Here is a 19344-nt window from a genome sequence, read left to right as displayed (position 1 = left end):
TGAAGAGCCACAGGCATTTCCCTCTCTCACTGCATTTGTGTGAATTGTACCTATCAATTGCTGTAGCTGTGCAGCTATGTAGTAGAACCAGGGATTCGGGAGGGCAAGTCCTCCCTCATCCTTAGGGAGTTGGATGGGTTTGAGTTTAATTCTGGGTGAGCGGTTTTTCCATATGAGCGTTCGAAATAGGGAATTGACAATTCTAAACGTCTTTAAAGTCACTACCATTGGTGCATTGTGGAGTACATAAAGTAATTGAGGCATAAGGATCATTTTAATCAGGTTCACTCTACCTGTTACCGACAGATAGAGTGAATTCCATGTTTTAATCCGATCCTTAAACCTTTGTAGCTGTCAGGAGACTGGGAGCCGGGCTCTGGTGCGCATGCGTGGCTGACTGGCGCTTCGCCGCACACCCGTCCGCGGCCTGATGGTGCGGCGCGTGCGGGTGCACGGCGGTCCCCGTGTGCGCGCCGTCGCCCGTGCAGGTACCCGGTAGCGCGTCGGGGGGAGACTATTTCTGACGGCTCCAGTGCCCAGTCGGGTTGCTGGTTCGTCGTCAGCTCTCCCTGATCCCTGTGCCTAGTTGTTCCTGCGAAACCTGTCTACTCTGTGTACCGAATCCTTGGCTTGTTTAACCCTTACTCTGCTTGATTGCCTGATACCCTGACCTCTGCCTGTATAACGGACTTTGCCTCTGCCTGATTGCCAGATACCCTGACCTCTGCCTGTATAACGGACTTTGCCTCTGCCTGATTGCCAGATACCCTGACCTCTGCCTGCATAACGGACTTTGCCTCTGCCTGATTGCCTGATACCCATCTGACCCCTGCTTATTATACGGACTTGCCTCCGCCTGATACCCGGTCCTGACCTTTGGCCCCTCATACGGATTCCAGTGCACCAGTTTCCCACCTACGGATCTCCTGCTTACCGGAAGCCCGTGCCTCCGCGTGCCCTCAGCTCTCTGTACCCAATTCGGGGGTCTGGGTGCGCGTGGTCGTAAGGGCGAGCCGCTCTCGGCATCTCGGCCTCGGTGAGTATTAGTCCATATTAGTCCGTGACAGTACGAACCAGCCAGATGTCCGAGGCCGACAGAGCGCGCTCTCCTCTGGAGATCCTGTGTCAACAGGTATCTACTCTTGCCGACTCAGTACAGAAGTTACAGGAAGGTTATACCCAAATTGATAACCGCTTTCAGCAGATCACAGGGTCACTGCCCTCTGCAGCCGCAGCTCCCGCACCCAGCAGTAGGGGCTCGCTCCCTCAGGCTTCCGCCAACCCCACCGTCGTCATGGCACTTCCTGAACCCAGGGTCCCCACACCGGAACGGTTCTCAGGGGACCGTAAGAAGTTCAGGGCCTTCAAAAATGCATGCTCCCTCTACTTCACCCTCCAGCCAAGAACCTTTTCTTCAGAAATCGTTAAAGTGGGATTTGCGATTTCTCTATTGTCTGAGGAACCCCAAGCTTGGGCCCACGGCTTGATGGAACAGAGCAGTCCTGTTCTGAATACAATCGATGCCTTCTTTGAGAGTATGTCCCAGCTCTATGACGACCCGCAGTGTATGGCTACAGCTGAGGCCATCCTGCACCATCTGTCCCAAGGAAGAAGACCTATTGAGGACTACACGGTGGAGTTCCGTAAATGGGCGGCCGATACCAATTGGAACAAGCCGGCCCTACGCTATCAGTACCGCCAAGGCTTGTCCGAGTTACTCAAGGACGAATTAGCTAGGATGGAAACCCCTGCTTCCTTGGAAGAACTCATCCAAGCGGCCACGAAACTGGATAGGCGACTGCGGGAGCGACGCTCGGAGCGCTTCCAAGGCCCACGCCCCACCTGGGCGCTACCCAGACCCCACTCAGCGCAGACCCCGACCTCAACTACGGCTGCTGCTACACCGGTCCCTGAGGTCGAACTGATGCAGCTCGACCTGGTTCGGGGCCCGCTAACCTCTGAAGAAAAGCAACGCAGACGACAGTCCAACCTGTGTCTCTACTGCGGAGGAGCCGAACATTTCCTGCGCAGCTGTCCGATCAGGCCCAGTAAGTCCCCTCAGCCAAATGTGTTGAACTATCCAAACAACAGTATCCCAAAGACTTATGTAATGTTGTTTATCTCCCTACAGCTTCCGGGAGGGGAGACCCGCTTGCAGGCCATCATTGATTCCGGAGCATGCAGTTGCTTCATAGATTCTGCCTTGGCGCACAGTCTGAATATCCCTCTGCAAACCAAAGATCAAGGTTTACGGGTACATCTGGCCGACGGATCCCTTCCTCGCTCAGGACCCATCACCCAGGAAACCCAACCTATTCCGGTAACCACTGATTCCGGCCACTGGGAGTTTTTACGGCTCGACCTGATTCATTCACCCATCTTCCCCGTTATACTAGGCTTGCCCTGGTTACAGGCTCACGACCCACCTATTAAATGGAGCACTAAGGCGGTATCCTTCCCTTCTCAGTATTGCTCCCAACATTGTCTCCTCACGGCTCCCAAAGTTTGTGCTACGATTGCTGCTCCATCAGGCAACCTCCAACATGTCCCCTCCGAGTACCTTGAGTTTCAAGAGGTCTTCAGTAAACAGATGGCTGACCGCCTACCACCTCATCGGTCCTATGACTATCCGATCGACCTCCTGCCCGGATCCGAGATCCCGTTCGGCCGGATATTCCCTCTCTCAGAAACCGAGCTAGAAGCTCTTAAACAATATATTGATGAAAATCTCAAGAAAGGCTTCATCCGTCCCTCGTCCTCACCTGCCGGAGCTGGTATCTTTTTCGTTGGGAAGAAGGATGGTACCTTGAGACCCTGTGTAGATTATCGGCAGCTCAACAATATCACTATTAAGAACCGGTATCGTCTACCACTCATCCCCGAGCTATTTCAACGGTTCCGATCAGCTAAAGTGTTCTCTAAACTCGACCTCCGGGGGGCCTACAATCTCGTCAGGATCAGGGCTGGGGATGAGTGGAAGACGGCTTTTAGGTCCAGATTCGGGCATTTCGAGTACTTACTGATGCCATTCGGACTCTGTAATGCCCCAGCCACCTTTCAACACCTGGTGAATGATATATTCCAAGAATACCTGGATGATTTCCTTGTTGTATACCTGGATGATATTCTTATCTTTTCCCCCACTCTGGAGATACACAAGGGACACGTAAAGAAGGTTCTTACCATACTTCGACAGCACAAGCTATACCTGAAAGCTGAAAAATGTGAATTCGAAAAATCGACCATACAGTTTCTGGGGTTCATCCTTTCAACCAATGGGGTCGCAATGGACCCACAGAAGATTCAGGCAATTCAGGAGTGGCCGGCTCCATCTAACAAGAAAGGGGTACAGAGGTTTATAGGGTTCGCCAACTTCTATCGAAAATTTATTGTTGGATTCTCTGCTATTGTGGCACCTATTACCCAACTAACCCGTCAGCACAGTTCTTTCCAGTGGTCCCCAGCCGCTCAAGAAGCTTTTCTAAAATTGAAGAAGTTGTTCAGCTCCGCCCCGATTCTTTGTCATCCTGACCCAACTCAACCTTTCATACTAGAGGTAGATGCATCAGAGATCGCAACTGGAGCAATTCTCTCCCAGAGACAGGGACCTAAGGCCATTCTACATCCTGTAGCCTTCGCTTCCAGGAAACTCAGTCTACCGGAACTCAACTATGATGTGGGTGACAGGGAGCTGCTGGCCATAAAGTTCGCTTTAGAGGAGTGGAGGTATTTGTTGGAAGGTGCAGTACACCCGGCCATGATCTTTACGGATCACAAAAATCTAGAGTACCTTCGAACAGCAAGACGTTGGGCCCTCTTCTTTTCCCGTTTCAACTTTCATATAGCCTACAGACCTGGAGCAAAGAACGGAAAGGCAGACGCACTCTCTCGGATGTTCTCCGCAGATTCTCAAACATCAGCACCAAGCACGATCCTCTCTGCACAAAACTTCCTTGGATTAACTCAGGCGGACTTAATGTCATCCATTAGATCCCTGGGCATCAAAGTCTGTCTCTCTTCAGCTTATCACCCCCAAAGCAACGGCCAAACGGAGAGGACAAACCAAACGTTGGAGCAATACCTCCGTTGCTTTTGCTCAGGTTCCCAGGACGATTGGGCGAGTCTTATCCCCTACGCTGAATTTGCGTATAATAATTCAATTCATGCCTCTACCAACCAAACACCCTTCTGGGCAAATTGTGGGTTCCATCCCACGTTCTTTTCTAACGACGTTCCCGAAATGACAGTCCCTGCAGTCCAGGACAGGATAACCTTGTTGCAATCCAACTTTCAGAAAATCCAAGATATGTTACACAAGGCGCAAGAAGACTACAAGAAACAGTACGATCGGGGCAGAAAGGCGAACCCAAAGTTTGATTTAGGAGAATAGGTCTGGCTATCCACCACTAACCTTAAATTACCGTTGCCATCTCGAAAACTTGGACCCAAGTTCATTGGTCCTTTCCAAGTCAAGAGAATCATTAACCCTGTGGCTGTTGAGCTAGCACTACCCAAGACATATCGGATTCATCCTGTTTTCCACGTATCATTGTTGAAGCCTGTGGTGCCTAGCCCTTTTCCGGGAAGAAGAGAGCCTCCTCCTCCACCATTCAGAGTAGATGGCGAAAATGAGTTCGAGGTGGAGTCCATCCTGAGCTGCAGAAAGAAGGGCAGGCAGCTACAGTATCTGATCCAGTGGAAGGGTTACCCACCTGAAGATAATTCTTGGGAACCTGCTAGGAACCTGCATGCTCCACGGTTAATCCAAACCTTCCACCAAGATAATGCAGAATTGATGGCTAGCCTGGGCGTCCAGTGTCTGCCCTTAGGAGGGGAGTACTGCCAGGAGACTTGGAGCGTCTCCGCTCGCCGGGCTCCGGTGCGCATGCGCGGCGGACTGGCGCTTCGCCGCACACCCGTCCGCGGCCTGATGGTGCGGCGCGTGCGGGTGCACGGCGGTCCCCGTGTGCGCGCCGTCGCCCGTGCGGGTACCCGGTCACGCTGACGCGCTCGCCGGGGGGAGACTATTTCTGACGGCTCCAGCGCCCAGTCGGGTTGCTGGTTCGTCGTCAGCTCTCCCTGATACCTGTGCCTAGTTGTTCCTGTGAAACCTGTCTACTCTGTGTACCGAATCCTTGGCTTGTTTAACCCTTACTCTGCTTGATTGCCTGATACCCTGACCTCTGCCTGTATAACGGACTTTGCCTCTGCCTGATTGCCAGATACCCTGACCTCTGCCTGTATAACGGACTTTGCCTCTGTCTGATTGCCAGATACCCTGACCTCTGCCTGTATAACGGACTTTGCCTCTGCCTGATTGCCAGATACCCTGACCTCTGCCTGCATAACGGACTTTGCCTCTGCCTGATTGCCTGATACCCATCTGACCCCTGCTTATTATACGGACTTGCCTCCGCCTGATACCCGGTCCTGACCTTTTGTCCCTCATACGGATTCCAGTGCACCAGTTTCCCACCTACGAATCTCCTGCTTACCGGAAGCCTGTGCCTCCGCGTGCCCTCAGCTCTCTGTACCCACTTCGGGGGTCTGGGTGCGCGTGGTCGTAAGGGCGAGCCGCTCTCGGCATCTCGGCCTCGGTGAGTATTATTCCGTGACAGTAGCAATGGGGATATATTTAATCTTCTATAGTCCCGGATTTTAGGCGTCACCTGGATTCCCAAGTATCTGAACAAGGTAGTCAGGGGTACAGTATTAGTGGTGGGGGGCGTCCCTCCTTTATCAATAAGCATCAGGGAGGATATGGTCCAGTTAATCTGAAGTACCTACCGAATTCCACTATGCTATACATGGCTTCTGTAAGGGAGCCGTCCACGTCACCCAGTAGGATCATAGTGTCATCTGCGTATAACATCAGTTTCTCCTGTTTGTCCCCATATCTAAAACCTGCAATACCCGGGTTGGTTCTTACTTTAATCGCTAGAGGTTCTATGGCTAATGCATGACAAAGGGCACCCCTGTCACGTGCCCCTACCTAGAGTAAAGGTGTGTGACATAGCCCCAGACGCCCGAATGGCTGTCTGCGGGTTGTGATATAGCAGACGCAGCCATGAGATGTATGCTTTCCCAAATCCAAAGCGTCAAAGGATCTCCCACAGGTACTCCCACTCAACGCTATCAAAGGCCTTCATAGCGTTCAGTGAGAGCAAGGCCCTCTGTCCCACATTATCTGCCGGGGATTGCATGTTTAGATAAAGCCTCCCCAGATTTACTGCCATTGACTTGGGCATGAATCCAGCCTGATCAGGGTGCACAATGCTCGTAATGGCACCGTTCAGCCTAATCGCCAGTATTTTAGCCAAGAGCTTAATGTCACTCTGCAGCAGAGAAATGGGCCTGTATGAGCCTGGGTCTATCGGATCTTTTCTGGGTTTCAATATGAGGAGGATGTTGGCCGTGGCTATAGAGGGAGGTAAGACCTGCTGCTCCCTAGCAGCATTAAAAACTATTAGAAGTTTTGGTAAAAGTATTTCCGCATACTGCTTGTATACTTCCATGGGTATCCCGTCCACCCCGGGGGCTTTACAATTAGGAAACGCTGCCAGCGCCACCTGTAGCTCTTCTAGAGTAAGAGGAGCATCTAGGGCCCTCCTTTGATCATTTGTGAGTTGTGGGAAGTTGATGCCCTGTAAGTATTCTGTAAGTTCTTCTGGGGGTATTACCCCATTAAAAGATACAGGTTCTCATAGAATCTGGCAAGTTCCGACATTATTAGGTCAGAGGAGCTCACTATCCTGCCTTCAGGTGTTTTAATAGCTCCGATAGCGGGGGGAACATTGTTGGGAGTTAGCTATCCTGGCCAGAAGACGCCTCGTGCTCTCTCCCTCCTCAAAGAACGCTAAAATAGTTTCTTCTCTGCCGTGGAGGATACCAGCCACTCATAAGCAGATTGAGCCGACTGCCATGCCTCCCTGGCTGAGTCTGTCGGGCTATGTACATATTCCTCCTCTAGAACCTGCACCTGCTTTTCAAGTTCCTCTCTGTGCCCAGATGAGTTTCTCTTTACTTTTCCAATTTCTGAAATAAGTAATGCCCTCAAATAGGCCTCCATCTCATTGTGAGTTAAAAATAATTTCAGCCAAAAGGCATTGAATTTCCACAGGGCTCTAGGAAGCATGGATAACGGGGATATAATCAAGCTAATCACCAAATGCGAGTGATCGGACACACTACGGGGCTTATATATCACTTCCGAGACAGATGGGAACATGGCAAGGTTACCCACAGCCAGATCAATTCTGGGCAGCGTCCCGTGGGTTTTGGAAAAACAGGAGACTTGTTTATCCACAGGATTTTTGTGTCTCCATATATCAACCCATCCCACCTCGTTAAGCAGTCTTAGCAATGGAGAATTCTTGGATGCGGCAGAGACCCCCCAAAACTTGGGTGTCTGTCCATGGAGGAACTCAGCCAGCAATTAAAATCCCCCACTACCAGTAGCGGCAAATCCAGTCAGCTCTCCAAGTAAGTTAGCAATAGCCGGAGCACCGCCACTGTAAATGGCGTGGGTACATATACACAAGCCAGGATACATTGCACCTTTCCCACCCGACAATGCAAGAAAATAAACCTTCCCTCAGCATCTATACACACATCAAGTTCTTGGAAATCAACTGAACCATGTATCATTACACTTACACCCCTTGTGTAGGAGGTGTGAGTGGAATGGTAGGCCTTTCCCATCCAAGCATATTTAAGGCAACATTTAGTTTCAGCAGTTAAATGCGTTTCCTGCATACACAAAATCATAGGGTGATATTTTTTCAAACAAGTGGATATCATTATATGCTTAAGTGGGGAGCCTAAGCTCCTTACATTCCAAGAAATTATTGGTAAATCAGCCAATGGGAAAAATGATGCATGACCTTAAAGTGAGGTATGATACCGGTGCCGTCTCCAGGATGTTCTGTAGCATATCTGGCCAATAGGACTGGGTGAGGTTGGGGGTCCCCCTCTCTGGGAGTATAATGGGGTCCATGACAGCCAGCACTGTCTCCGGTCAGGGGATTTAGGCTTGAGCCAGATGTCTTTCAGGTAGGTTGGGACAATTGTTATAGTACAACAGTACCAGAATGCAGTATAATGAATGCGTAGCTTTCGGTATAGGCGAAGCAAATATAAAAAAACAAAAAAACAGGCCCTCAACAGGACGAGCCAATGTAGTAGAACTTGAAACAAAAACCAACATGGTGTTCTTGGTTTATCTTTCGCGTAGAGAGAACGCATTTTTTCTTGCCTACTTTACAAGATAGCTCACGGGTTCGCGTGACAATATCATGACTCCCAGCAGCATAAGGCAAGGAAATTCCCCATATGTACAAACTTCCTGACATAGGAATGAGATCCAGGGGGGATGAAAAACATCTGAACGTGAAATATAGGGATATGGCTGGTAGGATCAAAGGGGGAATAACAGCTCCATCCAGGGGGCAATAGGTGAGCTTCAAACAAACTTTCTGTACATAATTTATGTGGGTCTCCAAGTGCTTTCAGTGGTAGGTGGATCAGGTGGGTCTGTCTCCTTCCTCTCTATCACGATGGCGTAAGGCCTGTTCATTTCGGTCCAGCCACATGGCTGCATCCTGAGCCGATTCAAATAAGTGGGTCTGTCTGTTGGCTGTAACTCTTAGCTTGGCAGGGTACAGCATGGCATATGGAAGCTGAAGAGCTCTCAGGCTCCTCTTCATGTCCGAGAATTTGGCCCTGTGTTTCTGTACCTCCGCTGAGAAATCGGGGTAGACCAACACTAACCCCATTCACCTGGACATTAGCCTTCTCTTGTGCGTTCCTCAGTACCGCCTCTCTGTCTCTGTAGTGCAGGAGCCGGGCCAAGATGGGTCTGGGGCGACCTGGTGTACGGTGCGCCCGCTCCACTATAAAGAATGGGGAAAAGGCCTCCCTCCAAAATATCTCGGTCAGCCAGGTCTCCACAAAAGTGGTATCTCTCCCTTCTGTTTTCTCTGGCAGCCCTACTATACGAATATTGTTAAGTCGCAGGCGATTTTCCATGTCGTCTGCTCTGTTATTAGTGTCCTTGGTGAGCTGATAAGCAGCATGAGCCTCCCGAGCAACTGGCGGGAGTTTATCTTCAATGTCACTCACTCTGCTTTCCACTGCAGTCGTGCGTTCTCTAATCTTTTGCAGGTCTTGCCTCAACAGGGAAACATCCTCCCTCAACACACCAAATTGCTCTTTAAGGGTGTTCACAGAGGCTGTGCAGACATGCACAGCCCTAAGTATTTCAGTTAAAGTTGTTTGTTCAGGTTCCTCACTGTCAGTGTCTGTATGGAGAAAGGGGGGTTGCTCTGCTGCAGTTTCAGGTTCTCCCTGCCAGCCAGTGTGCAGTGTACCCTGCTCTCCTGTCTCATGGGCTGCAGCATAGGACGGCTCTGCAGACCCCCCTGCCTCCTGTTCCTGGTGACCCCTGTTAGGATTATTCTTCTCCTGTGATCAGTCAAACTCCAGATGTATTGAAAAGCAGACAATTTATTTCAGATGTGTCACACAAAAGGATGATGCTTAGCATGTGCTTAGAAGCCATATTAAAAATCAGTCTCAGGGTTTTTCTTTTTTAATAGTCACACAATAAACATTTAAAACTTTTCTAACATTCCCTCCTCTTGTGTGACTATTTTATCTCAACACATTTCGATGATAGTCCCTGAGTTAAACACTTTCAGACTGTATGTCGTTGAGTTGAGTTTCAAGTCATCGATTACAGGGAATGTAGCAGCATCCGCAAGTGACCAAAACGGCCAAAGCAACAGCAATTGAGATCAAACATGATGTGATAAGTCCAGTCCATTTACCGAACCATCCTTCAAGCTAGTTTGTGAATGGATCATTAATACCTGGGTTTTCCGCTAATTCATTCGATAGAGCAGTCAGTCCTTCCAAGGCTCTGGTCACGGTCCCTCCAGGAGCTGTATTGTTAGGGATAAAGGTGCAACACATGCTACCAAACCTTTTGCATACTCCTCCTCTTTCAGCTAGGACCATATCTAAGGCCATTCGGTTCTGCCATGCCATTAGAGATGTGGGGGCCAACTGTTCTGCTAGGCCCTTCACAGTGTCCCTAGTATAGTTTACAAATAATTGTTGGTTATAGTATATAGTTAACCCAGTCAACATTTGTATTTATAGTCACCCACCAGAGAAGAGACTCAAACCCAGCTGTCATCTGATTCCTTGCCTTAAACTCATCCGGCACCCGGCAAGGAACCCCAATCTCATCTATGTAGATCTGAGAGTCAAATGACCCCATGGGAGAGGTGTCCCTCCGATACCGTTGGTGACTCTAGTCCACAGGTGTTCTAACAGGATCCTCAGGGGCATAGCCAGCTGGACCATAGCGCAATTCCCTCGGGCATTGGCCAGTATCCTAGCTCGCAGTTTCTTATCCCCACACATCCACCAGACATCAGCTCTCTGAATGTCATGTTCAACCCAGTAACCGTTGCCCGTGTCAATTCTCTCCACACAGTAGTCATCGGGTAGTGACCCAAGATCCACCCCGCTACGGTTCCCTCGGAGGGCAAAACAAGTAAAGTTGCCCGGATAAGCAGTAACCGGCGGAGGTACCTGAGGTCTCTGTACTGGGGGAAACAACAAACTCAACGTGTGACAGGTAGAATTTGTTTCAGGTTTATAGCTCTTATACAATCGCAACATACATTTTAAACCTTCTGGATCTGTATTGTGATCTAGAGGAAAAGGGATAGTTGCTAAATGTAGTCTGGCTTCGGCACAAACTTTTTTTAGAGTTTTAACTGTGTACCTCAACCATCCTAACCACTCATTTTTTTCTTGGTAACCCGTCTCCAAAGCTATGGCATCTTCTATTGTTAGGTTAGATAATCTTATAGTTTTACTCAGAAATTCTATTTTAGTATGGCCTTCTTCTTTCCCTTCTGTGTCTAACTTTTCCTGTTGTCTGGTTTTATTGGGTGGTAATACCTTGAGGAAAAATTTGCCTGAGGGGTCAGTTCCTGACACCCATGCTCCCATAGGGTACAACCGCTGATCTTTCTTCCTCTGCTCCTTTAATGTTATCAATAATTGGTTACAGTTCTTACTATGTGTGCAGGGGGAGTTGGCCGCTTCTGTAATTATGAGTCTTTCCTTTATTCCACTCTTTTTAGGCCCTGGTAGATTATACCCCCAATCTTAATACACTGTGGTCCACAGGGCCTGATTCCATGCTTGACATCCTGCCCTATTCCAGAGCCAGCAAATGTATTTATCTGCCCATAGAAGTCCTCTAGCCCCAGTTGTATCCCCTCAATCTAGAATCTGACAGAAGTCTACCAGTATAGTGCTAGTTATCCCCTCTATAAAGGTTAGATTCAATGCTTTTCCTGTTCTTTCCCAATCCAAAGGTTCCTCTGCTCTTCCATAACATATACCCTCTCTTATGGATGCCTCTCCTAGAGTCACCAGTAACCCAAGGATAATTACTGTCCCTTTTATCCTAACCAGCTACAGAGTTCCAGCGGATAGGGTAGGGGAGTTGGAAGGGGAGGGAGACTTCACCGGTTTGAGACAAGTCCCACCTTGTGTGAGACCTCCCTTTGTAGCCGGATTTTCTGAACCTCTTGCAGCCAACTGGCCCTACTCTGCCTGTAAAACCTTTTTGTAATTGGACTGGTGAATCTCTGCCATCTTTATCTCAGTAGGGGTAGTTAGGAGGACCTTTAAAGGACCATCCCACCTTGGGGAGTACCACTGCTTTTTCTTATTACTTTTTGTTAAGACCCAATCTTCCACATGCACCTTTTCATCTTCTTGAATTGGACCTTCCAGGACAGAACAAAAATCATTAGTACGTCTTTGTCTTAACAGCCTAGACATGTATTCTGTATTCTGTATTCTAGTGTGTGCTCAGACTCCTCAGTAGGTGTTTCATTTGGTTGTAAGGGTATCTTATATGGCCTTCCATGTATCATTTCAAATGGGCTTAAACCTTCTTTTGTGGGTGTGATATGCATACTGGTCACAGCTACTAGTAGGCAGTACATCCAATTTTTACCTGTTTCCTCCATAGCTTTCCTGAGTTTGATTTTTAGAATGCCATTATGTCTTTCCACCAATCCAGCTGATTGGGGATGATAGGCACAATGGTATTTCACTTAAATTCCCATCACTTCTGTCAAATGTTGTATGGTTTTATTTACAAAATGGGGTCCATTATCACTGTCTGCATACCTAAATAATGATTTTGGCAATACCGGTTTCCTTTCAGGTGATGTGTAAATGTTATCTATTATTGTGCAACCCTTTGTTTTCCCATGCTGTGTCTCGTCGGGGGGTGCATTCTGCTGCATATCAGTAAGGACTGTATGATCCATCTCTATTATTTCCTGTCCTTTTATTATTTGATGGGTTTCTTGTGCCGCCATTTTGGCCCCTTCATCTGCCCTTTTATTTCCCTTTGAGATGGGGTCTGTATATTTTGTGTGTGCTTAACATTTGCAGATTGCAAGCTCTTTTGGTAACTGTATTGCATCTAGGAGTTCTAGAATGAAGTCCGTGTGTGAAATTGGTTTAGCACTGGAGGTGACCAATCCCCTTGTTTTTCCATTGTTGTGCAAAAACATGTACTGCTGAAAAAGGCATATTGACTGTCAGTGTATATGGTTACGGATTTTCCTGTTGATAGTATGCATGCTCTTGTCAGTGCTACAAGTTCTGCCTCTTTGTGCTGAATAATGTTTTGGTAATGGCCTAGCTTCCAAAATTTCATCCTGTGTCACTACTGCATATCCACTTGCATTTGTGCCATCTGGATTTTTCTTACTGGAACCATCAACAAAAAGTGTCTTGTCAGGGTTAGATAACGGTACGTCTTTCAAATCACTTTGTGGCAGTACCTTTTTAGCGATGGCAGCAGTACAGTCAAGTCTATGACCATCAGTAGGAAGTGGTAGTAGTGTGGATGGGTTTAAGGTAGTACACCTCTGTATTGTTAAGTGAGGTTGTGTCAAAAGTATTGTCATACAGGAAAGGTGTCGTGCTGAGCTCAAATGTGATATCTTTTGTTGTAAAAGGATAACAGACACTGCATGTGGTACCTTGAGTGTCAACGGGTGATATAGCACTATAGATGCTGAGGCCTTAACTGCTTCAGCTGCAGCTACCACTGCCTGTACACAGGGTGAAAGTGCTCTGGTTACACTGTCTAATTTTGTAGAATTGTAAGCAATCGGCCTCTGGCGCCCGCCATGTGACTGTGTAAGTACTGATGTGACCTTCCCTTGAGTCTACTGTTTGTTTGAAAGGTTTGTCATAGTTTGGTAAGGCTAGCACTGATGAACTAGAAAGGACTTGTTTTAGGTCAGTAAAGGTGGTCTCTGTTTCCTCACTCCATTTTATAGCATCCTAGGGGCCATAGGGCTCCCATGTATTGCCTGAAGCAACGGGGCCGTCAGCATGGAATACCCGGGAATCTAGGCTCTACAAAAATTTCTCATACCCAGGAAGGACATCATTTGTTTCTTTGTCTCTAAGGACTGTGTAATCTACATTATTTCATACTTTAATTTAATGTTCAAAACTCTAAAATACCTCTAAAGGTTCAATTTTGTACTCATTCATGTAATCAGTAGACACCCACCCCATAAAAAGGAACTCGCCTCATTCTTAAGGGGGGGTATCATATCTGCACTTGAATTGGGGCTGGGGAAATGGATACTCTTTATCTAACATGAATGAGCACAGGATCACAGGTCAAACTACCAAAGAAAGCCTTCCTTACCTTGGAGTTGTTAAAAACAATATTCTTTCATTTATTCAAATATAAGTCCATATGTCCACCAAATATGCAGACATAAAATGTTTCCTAGCAACATTTTCATTATTTGACATTATATATATATATATATATATATATATATATATATATATATATATATATATACATTCAATATGAATATTTTTTTTTTTCTCAGACCCCAATATTTTAGCAGAATTAAATAAAACATGAACCCCCTTTTGTATTGTTCCCTTTATTCTCTGGTCCCCAGTGAAATCCTGAAATCCACAGGGTCCCAAAACATTTTTTTTTATTTTACCCAAACACATAGGGGAAGATTTACTAAAACTGGAGCACTCAGAATCTGGTGCAGCTGTGCATGGTAGCCAATCAGCTTCTAACCTCAACTTGTTCAATTAAGATTTCACAATAAAACCTGGAAGCCGATTGGTTTCTACTCCAGCTGCACCAGATTTTGTACTCTCCGGCCTTGGTAAATAACCCCCATATTCTGATTCAGAACTTAGCCTTTAACTTTATAAATGCACCCAAATATAAACATCATTGCATAATTAACACTTTACAGTTGAAAGTCTTGGAATTCTAAAAGTAACATATCCAAGAAATATTTCCTTTAAAACTATTATTCGGACTTTCTTTTCCACTGAAAATTCTAACATTTTCACAGATGCACAAATTAACCTCTGTGTGCTCAAAGGGTTAATGCTGCCCTACTAGTCAGCTATCATCATCTCCCTCTCTCTTCTACTATGTCTGTCAGGCAATTTGCATTTTCTTGTTTCTGAGAAACAGCTTCTTGACCATCATTTTTGGGCTATAAATAATACTACTGCACACTTCTCTTAGCAAAGCCCATTCAAATCCCTGTTTCCTTATGGCAGTAAAATTAGCACTCAGTCACATACTGTCTCTGGACTGGACACATTTAAAGTAATCAAAACAAACATTCTCAGCCTTTTCTTTTCTCACATTCATCAAACCGCTTGATAATTCTACACCATTCTGATCTCTTTATAGTGCAATTCACTTTCATGATTCCTATCTACTTCTTTAAAACCATTAATAATTTCTGCCATGTGATTCCTTTAATATTATGGCATGCTAAAATAATAAAGCAACCTGGTCTTATCAGTGTACCTTTTTCTTTTTTTTTTTTTACGCTCAGTTTCAATATTTACAATATAACCCTTCTGTATTGTCATAGCTGGTCAAGAGTTTTTTTTTTTTTTTTTACAGACGCAATCTCTCACACAGAAATTTGAAACAGAGGAGCAATTCACTCCCTCCTTACAGGAGATTCACATGAGGGGAGGGGGTGAGAAACTGCAAGGAGCGCAGGCCTTAGTGATGATTTCTCGCACTTATTTATTTATTTTTCCTACTCTGCCATACTTAGCTATTTTTCTGCTTCTCAAATATTTGTTATACATTTAGATAACACTTGCGTCTGGTCTAATTCTCTTTTGCTAGGCCCATCAGTGATATGGCTATTGGATTACCTTTACCTGAAGTTGCAACTCCAACTGTTTGGTTCCTATGAGTCCGGCCAAGGGTTGTCACCGAGCAGGCGGCCCAGATGTAGCACAGTCTCCCAGACAATGTTGTTCAGTGGTACCTGAGACGGTGCAGTAATCCAAGACACCGTTTCCGGTCCAATCCCCATGGACCGTATAGTGCAATGCCACTTGGTATTTTACATATTTATCTGCTTAATACATCGGCTAGCAAGGTATTGGCTGCCTCACAGAGTGAAGCCATAAGACAATTCAACCAAGTATCTCTTTAAGCTTTTGCAAAGTTTCCTGCTTCTCTGCCAGCTCCCAATCTGTCACTGATAGGCAAGCAGGCTACAACATGAGGGGAGGGGGGTGAAGTGAGTCCAGTGTCTAACTGCCAGTTTTACAGGCAAATAGAACATGAGATGTGAAGAATGATTTTTTGCTCTTTTTTTAAACTCCTATTATCAACCCATACCTTTTTTGAACTTTGGGTCCTAACAATTTAAGTTTATCCACCAAATCCTGACACTTTTTTACAGTTAGTTTACTATTGAATACAAACTTCCCCTCCCACTTGGCACATTAGGAACACAGCAGCCTCATAAGCAGGCACAAAACATTCTTTTACGGAGACTATTCCCCATTGTCAGCGCCAGTCGTGCCTCTCATTTACCTATTAAACACTGGGATAGTGACCCTCGGCCCATGGTAACAATAGGAATATAAGAAGAGTAAAAATATCATCACTCCCCACACTATAGGGAGAATCAAAAAATAATTAAAACTTGTCTCTGCAGTACTGTTGTTTTTTCAATAAGGTTACAGTGTCAACAGAAAGGTTAAACATGAGAAAGGAGAAAATAAACACACAGAAGAAAGTTAGCCTTGCGATCTTTCTAGATCACTAAATAGCACTTAAATCATCAGGCAATCAACCTGCGACGACGTCAGGCAATCAACCTCTGACGTTTGGTATACCTCAAATCTTTTTTTTGTCTGTCTGTAATTTTTTTACCTTAGACAACGTCCCCAAATGCTTCTGTTTACAAACACCGGATTATCAAGATATTATACGATTAATCCCAATGTCGGCAATTACAACACATGAACCAGAACCAGAATCAAACAGAAAGAGACTCTTAGAAAGAATTAAGAATAATTTAAATTATCTTACCTCTCAAACACCAGGAGGACTGGATCACGTAGTTCGAAACCAGACAGTGGATCCGGGTCTTAGGCCCCCCCGCCCCTATTTCACCACTAACATTGAGTGGGAGGACTCTTAATCCTCAGTGAGCTTTGAAGTCCAATACTCACCGAAGTTTTCTTGTCGGGACCATCCGACCCAAAATGCACTAGTTGGTTTCTGGCTCGAAGGACCAAAAATGTTAGGATTATTCTTCTCCTGTGATCAGTCAAATTCCAGATGTATTGGAAAGCAGATAATTTATTTCAGATGTGTCACACAAAAGGATGATGTTTACAAGCCAAAATATTCAGTAAGAATCACACAAAGAGATGTACATCCCCCCTCCTAATATCTACAATAATATAGCTATAATGCTTCTATTGGCTGTGGAAACACAGATAGCGTGCCTGGTACAAAATGGTACTTTGTTTGGCTAATTTGTGTTTCTTGTACAGTCTTCTTATACCATATATGGTTAAGTTTGTTAGACAAAGACAAAAAGAAGTTAATTCAAACATGTACTTAGAAGCCATCTTAAAAATCTCAGGGTTTTTCTTTTTTAATAGTCACACAATAAATCGCTAAAACTTTTCTAACACCCTCCAGTTTTTGGGTGTAATATAACATGTCCCTCGGGTATTCCATACCCTGTTGTTTCTGTGCCCTTATGCTGGACGTCTCCTTGTTCTTTTCACTGCCCCTCGGCATGTGCTGCGCAAGGGCCGCTGCGGCGCCATCTTGGATTTCGGTCATGTTTTCCTCCTTTTACTTGGCTTTCCCTCGGGTACAGAAGGCCAGAGGGTGAGCGGGTCGGTAGCCAGATGGAAAACCGTGTTTCAGCATCAGATCACTGCTGGGAGAGGATCAGTTATCTGTACTGGAGCGGAGCTGTGAGACACACGTCTTCTCACATGCCGGTCCTGGCCACGCCCCCACAAACAACTTCTTTAATAGAAGTCGATGCAAGCCTTTCTGAAGTTGCCCCAAAGTAGTACAGGAACCTTTTACTAAGTTGGAGCGACTTGAGTCGCTCCTATTAGAACGGTTCCATTGTACTGAATGTACTGGTTAGGCTGACAAATCGCCTGACAGGTCGCTCCTGTGTGAACCGGCACTAATGCACACATATAAAAGCTTCAAATCTGAGAAACCAGCAGCATGTCCAGTAACATAAGCAGTCAGGCAATCCAGGACCCTCACAACAGTCCAGTGATAACCATCTGAGAGGCCCAAAGCTGGACTCGCTACCAAACACATATCTCCCAACATTTTGAGATGGGAGCGAGTGACACCTATTATCAAATGCATGTGGCCATAGGACACACCCCCTGACAACACCCCCTTAAAGGAGAATTATACAAAAAATTTGTTAAACCCACAAGTGCTTTATTTTTACCACTACTATTCCTTTATATTGGCTTTAGAAGTTTACAAATGCAGAAATTTAGTAATTTGATGAAAGATTTAGCACCGGGAAAGACTTTTTAAAGATAAATAGTGCATTTTATATACAATTATATAGATCAGACCAAAATGAGGGACAGAGGGAATTTGTTCCAAATCAGGGACAGTTGGGAGGTATGCCAAAGACAATTCAGAATTCCAGTCCAACACTGCCGCTCACCTAATACTTCTTTTAGTTCTCAAAGTCTCTGAAGGAGGACTGTTTTTTCTGCTTTTATCAATTTCCTATCTTTCTTTAAATAAAAAAATAAAATATATCATAATATATTATTTATTATTTATTTATTGTCTCCATTCAGTGTTATTTTCCCACCGGAAGTTGAATATACCCCAGAGGGTGTTGCCTCATATTTTTGACACACCGCCCAGCCGTCATGTCAGTGGCGTTGTGCATTCCAATGCTTCGGATCTGCACATGTATTACATCTGACGCCGGGCTATGTGGAATCCTTCCTTGGGTACTGTTCTTTGATCACTGTGTCCCATTGGTCGGAACACACCAAATGACTTTAGTTCACATTGAGGCTTGGATCCCATTAACATATATCTGGCCTCTTTTTCAGTCGGTCATGTGACCTAGATTTCACATGACCGCACCACGAGGTTTCACCGTCCTATAAGTGACTATGGATTGGGAAATCTCTCACGATACACCACCCAGCTGTCCTGTCGATGCTTCGGGTCTGCGCGCGTATTACATCCGACGCTGGGCTGTGTATAACCCTTCCTCGGGTACTGTTCTATGAATACCAGGCCTCATTGGTTCTAGCTTATCACGTGATGGGAGTTCACATTGAGGCTTGGAACTCATGAGCACATGTCCGGCTGTGTATAACCCTTCCTTGGGTACTATTCTATGAATACTGGGCCTCATTGATCCTAGCTTATCAGATGATGGGAGTTCACATTGAGGCTTGCAACTCATGAACACATGTCCGGCCTCCTTTTCAGTTACTGATAGGATTTAAATCCCTTTTTTCATTTTAAACTCTGATGTAACATATATTGATTTAGTTATATGTTATCTAGTGCCACCTAATAATTTGTTAATTCTGCCTGTGTCACTGGCCATCCAGCTGGTCGTCAGACTCCGCCCCCTTGGAGGACGGATCTCTGGCATATTAGTGTATATATTCAATGGCAATGTGAGGAGATACAGTTTTGCCCCAGTTGAAGACCCCTTAGTGTCAAAACTGGTCGGGCCAGCATTTCTTGTATCCCACATTGCTCTTATCTTATTTTATTACTTGTTTTTTGTGATCACTTTTATTACCTTGGAGTCTACCATTTGACTTTTTTATTAAACCCAATTGGTTTTTGACCTGCACTATTGAAGTCCTTCTACTTTCCTCTGTTTTATATGATTACTTCCTGGAGCCTTCACGGAACAGCTTCAGTGAAGG

At 45.7% G+C, this 19344-nt stretch overlaps 1 protein-coding gene across 3 annotated transcripts in view; it reads right to left on the bottom strand.

Annotated features, from left to right (window-relative positions):
- The window catches only part of LOC141103610 (histo-blood group ABO system transferase 2-like), a 166527-nt gene that overhangs the window by 97203 nt on the left and 49980 nt on the right, over positions 1-19344 (bottom strand). The gene's annotated exons all lie outside the window — the stretch shown is intronic.

The sequence above is a fragment of the Aquarana catesbeiana genome, linkage group LG07 (assembly GCF_042186555.1).
Source record: "Aquarana catesbeiana isolate 2022-GZ linkage group LG07, ASM4218655v1, whole genome shotgun sequence".
Classification (NCBI taxonomy): Eukaryota; Metazoa; Chordata; class Amphibia; order Anura; family Ranidae; genus Aquarana; species Aquarana catesbeiana.
The sequence above is the reverse complement of the archived record's forward strand: the minus strand, read 5'-3'. Positions and strand labels throughout refer to the sequence as shown.